This window comes from Salvelinus sp. IW2-2015, linkage group LG2, assembly GCF_002910315.2.
Source record: "Salvelinus sp. IW2-2015 linkage group LG2, ASM291031v2, whole genome shotgun sequence".
NCBI classification, from domain to species: Eukaryota; Metazoa; Chordata; class Actinopteri; order Salmoniformes; family Salmonidae; genus Salvelinus; species Salvelinus sp. IW2-2015.
In genome coordinates, this window is record NC_036839.1 from 41078092 (window position 1) to 41087774 (window position 9683).

General features: G+C 42.4%; 2 pseudogenes; one reads left to right on the forward strand and one right to left on the reverse strand.

The window, feature by feature from the left end:
- LOC111971934 (peripheral plasma membrane protein CASK-like) overlaps nucleotides 1–9683 on the reverse strand; it is a 274635-nt pseudogene that overhangs the window by 179791 nt on the left and 85161 nt on the right.
- Nucleotides 500–624, forward strand: LOC111980321 (5S ribosomal RNA; annotated as a pseudogene).

A 9683-nucleotide genomic window follows, 5' to 3' on the forward strand; every position in this document is an offset into this window, starting at 1 on the left:
CAGCATGGTTTATTTAATGCCACGCTGGTAACTTCAAACAAGAGATAGTGTTGAGAAGCCGCTCTAACCCCCATGGTCAGTGATGTGTCATACGCCATGCCTTACAATATGAAATTGTCCATACATGCGCTCCTCCTTAGGCCATCAGAACAATGCAATAGGTTTCACATTCAGAGATTTTTGTGTATTTTTATTCTGGCTAGTAGGATAGCTTGCATGGGAAACTGTTGGCAACATGAAATGTATTGGTCAGAAGTCAATTGTATTTGTCCATTTTTTCCCACAAGGCTGAAATATGTGCCCTCGCTTTTGAAATGTTAGCAAGGTTGGTTTGTATTTCAGCCAACATCTGTGCTAAAAAGTGATGGCTACAGTATATGTAATTTCTTCCACTTTCTGAGTGACCCAAACGTTCAGGCTGCTTATCTAAATTGGTGAAAATGTCTGTTTTATCAGACTCCACTTTGACTTTATATGGTGTACCAAGAGCTGGTCAATAGCTTACGGCCAAACCAGCCTGAATTACGCCCGATCTCAGTCTGATCTCGGAAGCTAAGCAAGGGTTGGGCCTGGTTAGTATTGGGATGGGAGAAGACTGGCTGGGAATACCAGGTGCTGTAAGCATTTTGTCTCCCACTAAGGGTGTGCTCTGGCATTATTTCATCAGCAACACTGCCTTGTAGTAAAGCATTTGAATGCTGAATTGAGCTAAATTGCAGCTTCTATGGGCTAGGTCTCCCCTGCCCTTTTAATACAATCAAAGTTCCTTGGTGTTGTCAGGCGAGCAACTGCTTTTATGCATAAGAACAAATAAGAATATTGTTACTGAATGCAGCTTGTGTGTGCTTTGTGCTCCTCGCCCTGTTCAAATGAGTCAAGAGGAAATAATGCCTGGTGGAGGAGTGGAACTGGACTGGTGTCCTGATGGCGCCTGTGTTTCATGGTGGAAATTACAACCCCTTCTTTTACGACGTAAATCAAAAGTACAAGAGAATGTGGAGATGTTATCGATAATAAATCAATTGCTTTCATGCATTTTGGTGTAGATTGGTGTGGGTTAATAGAGTCCATGCCGCTGATTATCAAATCAGGTGTTCTTAAATGTTTTGTACACTCAGTGTATATTATCTGGCTCTGTATTGTGATTGGTTCTCACATAGCTACACAGCACATACTGTATATGATTTGGATGCTGCTGTGTGAGGAGAGAGAAGAGAGAGAGACAGCCGGCGGACAGACAGTGAGAGAGAGCAAGAGAGACAGAGAAGAAGCAGAGAGGCGAGAAGAGACATGAAGAGACAGAGCAAGAGAGACAGAGAGAGAGAGACAGAAAGAGAGAGAAGAGAGACAGAGAGAGAGGCAGCGAGAGAGACAAGAAAGAGAACAGAGGGAGACAGAAAGTAGAGAGAGGTGAAATAGACAGTCAGCGACTGCTTCATTCAGCTCAAGATGCTGCTCTGTTGGCTTTGATGTGCAGCGAACAGCTACACACAGCACACACAGCCCAAAATCTCTTTCGCTCTGATGAACCTGTCAGGCAGGATTAACATGAGTGCTTGCTTTCAAATGCAGCAGTGAATATACACACAGCACACATACACAGCATCCAAATTTAAAGGCCTCTGCAGTTGTGAATTTCGACGTGTGTTACCTCTCCCACTGCCAAGATATAACCTCAAACGTTCTGCGTCTCTTCTGTCTTTCTCATTAGTGCATGCGCAGCATCTCTTGCCAACAGCAAGAAGGCGCCTGATATGTGTGTACAGCATCGTGTGTGTGTGTGTGTGTGCGTGGCGTGCGGTGTGTGTGTGCGCTGCGCGAGAGAGGCGCAGGGGCCGGATACTGTGTTGTGTAGTGTGTGTGTGTGTGTGTGTGTGTGTGTGTGTGTGTGTGTGTGTGTGTGTGTGTGTGTAGACGTGTGGCGTGTGCGTGTGTGGCATGCGTGCGTGCGTGCGTGCTGTGACTGAATAGGTACCTAGGCCTTCAGAGGGAGCATAATCTCTACCAATAGCGTTGTATGCAAACCGCGCAACATCTAGAAAATGAACATAAAACATAAGGCATCAGCATTAAAGCGCCGACCATTAAATATGCCTCTGAGTGCAGACGGCATTGTAGTTCTGAAGATGTTGTGAAGGAGAGCAATGAATTTATGATGGCATTATGAATGAATGCATAACAGGCCTGGCGCGGCGCTTTGGGGCTGCTACACATACAGAGACGAAGCCGGTCATGTGACACGACATGAACACAACAGGCATAAAATAATGCAATGTTTAGCAACAAGCTAATCACACAACTATCAACGCCAAATAGCGACAACAAAAATTGTCACAATCAAAGGCTCCTGATCGCTGAAGGAGAGCCACGGAATGATTAGACAGGAATGGGGGGAGAACAGGCTGTCACAACAGCATCAAATAGTGTAGAAAAAGCAGGCCATATCCTCCACTAGGCCGATGAAATCATACCAATACAAAAAGCACAACTTTTCAAATGTCCAAAAGGAAAATTGCAAACTTGAAATGTGTCTATCGCAATTTAACCGGACCCCGTTAGTAGCCTGCCAGCGTGGGAAATCTAACTGCTGCGGATTATTTTCTCTTTGGGTCTCCATACTTCTTCTTTTTGCAAAGGTTTGCATGGCAGACTACAATCTATTAGTGTAATTGCTGCCACCGTTACTGTAATTGGCCTGTTAAATGTGGGCCCGGCGGACACAAATGTAAAAAAAAATATATATATTAAATATAGCAATTTATTTAGGAACTTAGTCGTGTCCCAAATATTATACTGTTGAGAAGTTAGAATAAATAGAATACAGCCCATAGGTGCACATATTTTTTTTTTAATGCACTCAATTAGTCCTATGTCAGCAAAATTTATGTTTTTGGGGGGATATAGTTAGTCTAGGCGGCCGCAGCTATCTAAACTTGTTAGTAAGCATGGGTCGAATTAACCGCCAAGGTGGGAGCCCATCGATCATCATTATGCATTTCAAACAAACTACACATTTTTCTCTCCGCGGCCCCGCAGTGAGCAAAAATTAAGTAGAAATTGCATGAAATGAGTTATAAAATTGCTAAAATGCTGCTCTCTAGCGCTTTTCAAAATGTATACAATTACAGAAAACTTTGCTAAAAACTGCAACATTTTCTCTACTACCCCATGGCAAAATGTGCAGTATTAAAATAAATCTTACGCTGTGAGCATGGGGGGGGCTGCCTGAAAATGTTTTTCGCATTCAAGGTGGGGGGGTGCGGCAGACGCCATGAGCCACTGTGGCCGCTCGTGATGTTCAAGTCATAAATGTGAATTGGTTGCATTCACTGTCAGCTCGGTCCTAATAATTGCTGGGCTCTAATACAGTTAAAAAAGAAATGAGGCAGAGGCCTGCTGTCCAGCTTCTGGACAGAAAGGCTGGCTGGCTAACTAGATTTTTTACCCCTGATTGGATACTTCAGTAATTAACCCTTCTCATTTTGCCAACGACAAAATGATAGAGATGAAATCAGGAAATTATTAGCAATTAATTGTAGATGAAATAGAATTAAAAAATTAAATGTAATAGAACAAATGTATATAGTTTTTTAATTGCTTAGCGCGCTAGAAAGGGGCCGGCGTGCGCGGTTCCCTCACTGTGTGTGTGATGTGTAAGTGTGTGGATGTGTGTGTGTGTGTGTGTGTGTGTGTGTGTGTGTGTGTAGTGTGTGTGTGTGTGTGTGTGTGTGTGTGTGTGTGTGTGTGTGTGTGTGTGTGTGTGTGTGTGTGTGTTGTGTGTGGTGTGTGTGTGTGTGTGTGTGTGTACAGGTTTGATATGCATGTGTAATTGTCAGAACTGAGTCAAGCGAGTGCAAACGAGAGAGAAGGGAAGAGAGAGAAGGAGAGTAGAGAGAGAGATAAGGAGAAGAGAGGGAGAGAGGGAGAGTTAGAGAGAGAGTGTGAGAGGAGAGAGAGAGGGAGAGAGAAGGAGAAAGCGAGGAAAAAGGGAGAGAGAGAGAGGAGAGGAGAAGAGAGAACCACATAGACAAACAACATTGGAGCACTTATGGAATAGCAGCTAAGCGCTTCACTATCTCTCATCCCTGGAATGATCCAGAGGGCCTGAGGTCCCCTGTCTTTGGCCTGAAGTGGCAGGAACGCTGGACTTACGAAAAGAAATCAGAATACAGACACTGTGCATCCCTACAGAAACATGGTATGAGGAGATGGACCCAGCTGGTTTCCACTCTAGGTTAGCAGAGGGCTGTAGTCCCGGCAGTCACGAAACGACCAGGTGTGATAACAGGGAAGAGTTCTCAGAAGCGTTCAAGTCATGCGCCACTGACAGCCCTGAATGCACAGCAAAATACGTCTACTTTGAAGGCAGAGAATACCAAAATCTGTCACGGCGCGTTGTTCAAGGGAAGACCAGGTGGCAGCGTGGTGAGGTACATTTTCTTTTATTTGTTCAAATGTCCCAACCAAAACAATAAATCCAACAAAGACGACGTGAAGCTTACAGGGCATAAGTGCACTAACAAAGAAAACTCCCACACAGAAAGGAGGAAAAGGGCTACCTCAGTAGGTTCCCAATCAGAGACAACGATAGACAGCTGTCCCTGATTGAGAACCATACCCGGCCAAAACATAAGAAATACAAAGTCATAGAAAACAAAAACATAAGAATGCCCCACCCAAATCACACCCTGACCAAACCAAATAGAGACATAAAAGGCTCACTAAGTCAGCCATGACACAATCATGAGGCATCAAAGGCAAAGGAACTGAATAATATCAAGAAATGCTATAGATGGAAGGAAAGTAGAGTGAACCTAACAAAAAACAAATTGAGGCAACAACAAATTAAATCCCTTTTAGACAACTTCCCTGGACAAAACGTTCCACAAAATGAACAATGACAAATGGTTTGATGAAGAATACAAGAACCTAAGAAAGACATTGAGAAACCTGTCCAACCCAAAAAACATAGAGACCGAGCGAAATCCTGAGTCTACGCCTTCACTATGGTGAATACCTAAAACAATACAGAAATACACTATGGAAAAAGAAGGAACAGCACGTCAGAAATCAGATCAATGTATGAACCACTCCAATCTTTTTGGCCCATAAACAAAGGACAAACAGCAAAAACATATACATGATCAAATACAAAATCTTAGAATCAACTATTAAAGACTACCAGAACCCACTGGATTCTCCAATTACATTGATGAACTACATGACAAAATACAAACCCTCCAACCTAAAAAGGCCTGTGGTGTTGATGGTATCCTCAATGAAAAATGATAAAATATACAGACCACAAATTCCAATTGGCTATACTTAAAATCTTTAACATCATCCTTAGCTCTGGCATCTTCTCAATATTTGGAACCAAGGACTGGTCAACCAATCCACAAAAGTGGAGACAAATTTGACCCCAATAACTACCGTGGGAAATGCGTCAACAGCAACCTTGGAGAAATCTTTTGCAGTATCAGCAGACATGTCCTTAGTGAAAACAATGTACTGAGCAAATGTCAAATTGGCTTTTTACCAAATAGCCGTACGACAACCACGTATTCACCCTGCACACCCTAATTGATGAACAAACAAACCAAAACAAAGGCAGAATCTTCTCATGTTTTTCTCAATTTGGCATGATGGTCTGTTATACAAATTGATGGAAAGTGGTGTTGGGGAAAACATACAACATTATAAAATTAATGTACACAAACAACAAGTGCGGTTAAAATGAGAAAAAAACATTTATTTCCACAGGCTGTGAGGTGAGACAGGGATGCAGCTTAAGCCCCACACTTTTCAATATATTTATCAACGAATTGGCGAGTGCACTAGAACAGCTGCAACACCCGGCCTCACTCTACTGGAATCTGAAGTCAAATGTCTACTATTTGCTGATGATCTGGTGCTTCTGTCCCAACAACAAGGAGGGCCTAAAGCAGCACTTAGATCCTCTACAGAGTTTGTGTCAGACTGGGCCCTGATAGTAAATCTCAGTAAGACAAAAATAATGGTGTTCCAAAGAAGGTTCAGTTGCCTGGACCACAAATACAAATTCCATCTAGACACTGTTGCCCTAGAGCACACAAAAAGCGATACATACTTCGGCCTAAACATCAGCGCCACAAGTACTTCCACAAAGCTGTGATGATCTGAGAGACACGGCAAGAAGGGCCTTCTATGCCATCAAAAGAAACATAAAATTAGACACACCAACATTAGGATCTGGCTAAAAATACTTGAATCTTAAGGATCCTCCCATTTTTTTTAATGTTTGCCTAAAATGACATACCCAAATCTAACTGCCTGTAGCTCAGGCCCTGGAGAAGATATGCATATTCTTGGTACCATTTGAAAGAAAATACTTTGCAGTTTGTGGAAATGTGAATGGAATGTAGGAGAATATAACACAATAGATCTGGTAAAAGATAATACTTAGAAAAAAACAGCTGTTCTTTTGTATTTTTTGTACCATCCTCTTTGGAATGTAAGAGAAAGGCCATAATGTATTATTCTGCCCAGGTGCAATTTAGATTTTGGCCAGTAAGATGCAGCAGTGCATGTGCAAAGTTTTAGACTAATCCAATGAACCATTGCATTTTCTGTTCAAAAATGTTTGTCAAGACTGCCCAAATGTGCCTAATTTGTTTATCAAACAATAGCATGGTATTCTTTCACTGTAATAGCTACTGTAAATTGGACAGTGCAATTAGATTAACAAGAATTTAAGCTTTCTGACAAATCAGATATGTCTATGTCCTGGGAAATGTTCTTATTACTTACAACCTCATGCTAATCGCATTAGCCTATGTTAGCTCAACCGTCCGTGGACGGGACACTGATCCCGAAGAAGCCATTGCCCTCTATGGTTGTGAGTTCTGGGGTCCGCTCACCAACCAACCATTCACAAAATGGGACAAACACCAAATTGAGACCTGACCACTGTGACTGACCCAAAATTAAGGAAATCTTTGACTATGTACAGACTCAGTGATAATAGCCTTGCTATTGAGAAAGGCGCTGAAGGCAGACCTGGCTCCCAAGAGAAGACAGGCTATGTGCACACTGCCCACATAATGAGGTGGAAACTGAGTTGCACTTCCTAATCTCCTGCCAAATGTATGACCATATTAGAGACACATATTTCCTTCAGATTACACAGACCCACAAAGAATTCAAAAACAAATAACATTTTGATAAACTCCTATATCTATGGGGTGAAATACCACAGCAGCAAGATTTGTGACCTGTTGCCATAAGAAAAGGGTAACCAGTGAAGAAACACACACATTGTAAATAATAAATAAAATAAAATGTTATTAGTCACATGTGCCAAATACACCTTACAGTGAAATGCTTACTTTCGAGCCCCTAACCAACAATGCAGTTGGAAAAATACGGATAAGAATAAGAAATACAAGTAATAAATGTAGTTAAAGAGCAGCAGTAAAATAACAATAGTGACACTATATACAGGGTTGTACTGGTTCAGAGTCAATGTGCGGGGGGGGGGGGGGGGAGGCACCGGTTAGTTGAGGTAATATGTACATGTAGGTAGAGTTATTAATGTGACTATGCATAGATGATAACAATATTAATAGCGCTATGTTTCCATGCCATAAAGCCCCTTGAATTGAATTGATTTGAGAGAGAGAGAAGGAGAGAGAGAGAGAGAGAGCAATAGGGAGAGTTACTACCAGACTGTTTTGGCCCATTTGCCACAAGTAGAATCGAGGGATAAAAAAAGAACTGACCTTTCTACCCTCCTCCCCTCTCCTCCTCCTCCCACATCCCCACATCCCCCTCATCTTCCCTCTGTAACCTGTGTTAATGATACTGCTATCTACTCTCTGTTCATTAGCATATGACCTCTGACCTCTAATGGACGCGTGACTTGTGAGTATACAGACAGAGCGACACTCCTCTAACTAATGGTATGGGCTGTTAGTGTGTGTGTGGTGTGTGTGTGTGTGTGGGGGGGGGGGTAGTAGTACTGGCTGGTTCTTAGATAGCTCTAATGGTGTTACAGAACTACACTCACTGACAGGGAAGTATGTTACCCTCACTTTGTTGCTGGATAGATCTCTCTCTCAAACACAGTCAGACACACAACACCATCGTCGTCATCATCACCATCATAATCAAGACAGGGGTGAGTGGTGGCCGTTACAACTAGAGTTACAGTGTAGACAGTTATCGTAGCAATGAGCAGGTGAAATACAGGCTAATGATCCCTGCTACATTGTGTTCATTAAGGTGAAAGGTCATGGCTTTCCTACATGTGTGTTACATGTATGAGAGTAGAGCTAAGACCTTCCTACCTGTATGTTACTATTGGAGTAGAGCTTCCTACCTGTGTGTTACTATGGGAGTAGAGCTTCCTACCTGTGTGTTACTATGGGAGTAGAGCTTCCTACCTGTGTGTTACTATGGAGTAAAGCTTCCTACCTGTATGTTACTATTGGAGTAGAGCTTCCTACCTGTGTGTTACTATGTGAGTAGAGCTTCCTACCTGTTTGTTACTATGTGAGTAGAGCTTCCTACCTGTGTGTTGCTATGGGAGTGTGTGTTACTATGGGAGAGTGTGTACTATAGGAATAGAGCTTCCTACCTGTGTGTTTACTATGGGAGTGTGTTACTATGGAAGTGTGTATTACTATGGGAGTAGTGCTTCCTACCTGTGTGTTTACTATGGGAGTAAAGCTTCCTACCTGTGTGTTTACTATGGAGTAGAGCTTCCTACCTGTGTGTTACTATGTGAGTAGAGCTTCCTACCTGTGTGTTACTATGTGAGTAGAGCTTCCTACCTGTGTGTTGCTATGGGAGTGTGTGTACTATGGGAGAGTGTGTTACTATAGGATAGAGCTTCCTACCTGTGTGTTTACTATGGGAGTGTGTTACTATATGGAAGTGTGTATTACTATGGGAGTAGTGCTTCCTTACCTGTGTGTTTACTATGGGAGTAAAGCTTCCTACCTGTGTGTTTACTATGGGAGTGTGTTACTATGGAAGTGTGTATTACTATGGAGTAGAGCTTCCTACCTGTGTGTTTACTATGGGAGTAAAGCTTCCTACCTGTGTGTTTACTATGGGAGTAGAGCTTCCTACCTGTGTGTTACTATAGGAATAGAGCTTCCTACCTGTGTGTTTACTATGGGATGTGTGTTACTTATGGAAGTGTGTATTACTATGGAGTAGAGCTTCCTACCTGTGTGTTTACTATGGGAGTGTGTGTTACTATGGGATATAGAACTTCCTACCTGTGTGTTTACTATGGGAGTGTATTACTATGGGAGTGTGTATTACTATGGAGTAGAGCTTCCTACCTGTGTGTTACTATGGGAGTGTGTGACTATGGGAGTAGAGCTTCCTACCTGTGTGTTACTCTGGGAGTGTGTTACTATGGAAGTGCATGTTAATAAGGGAGTGTGTTACTATGGGACTATGTTTTACTATGGGAGCAAAGTTAAGAGCTTAGACAGAAGTAGTGTAAGAAGTAGTGTTGTCTCGATACCAGAATTTTACTTCGATACCGATACCAGGTTTAGTATCATAAGACTTGATACCATCACGATACTCTATATCAAAACGATACCACGGCAAAAAATTAGGCATATCAGCCAAAGTCACAGAATTGACTCGATCCAGACAGATGAACTCAGTTACCGCTCAGTTGG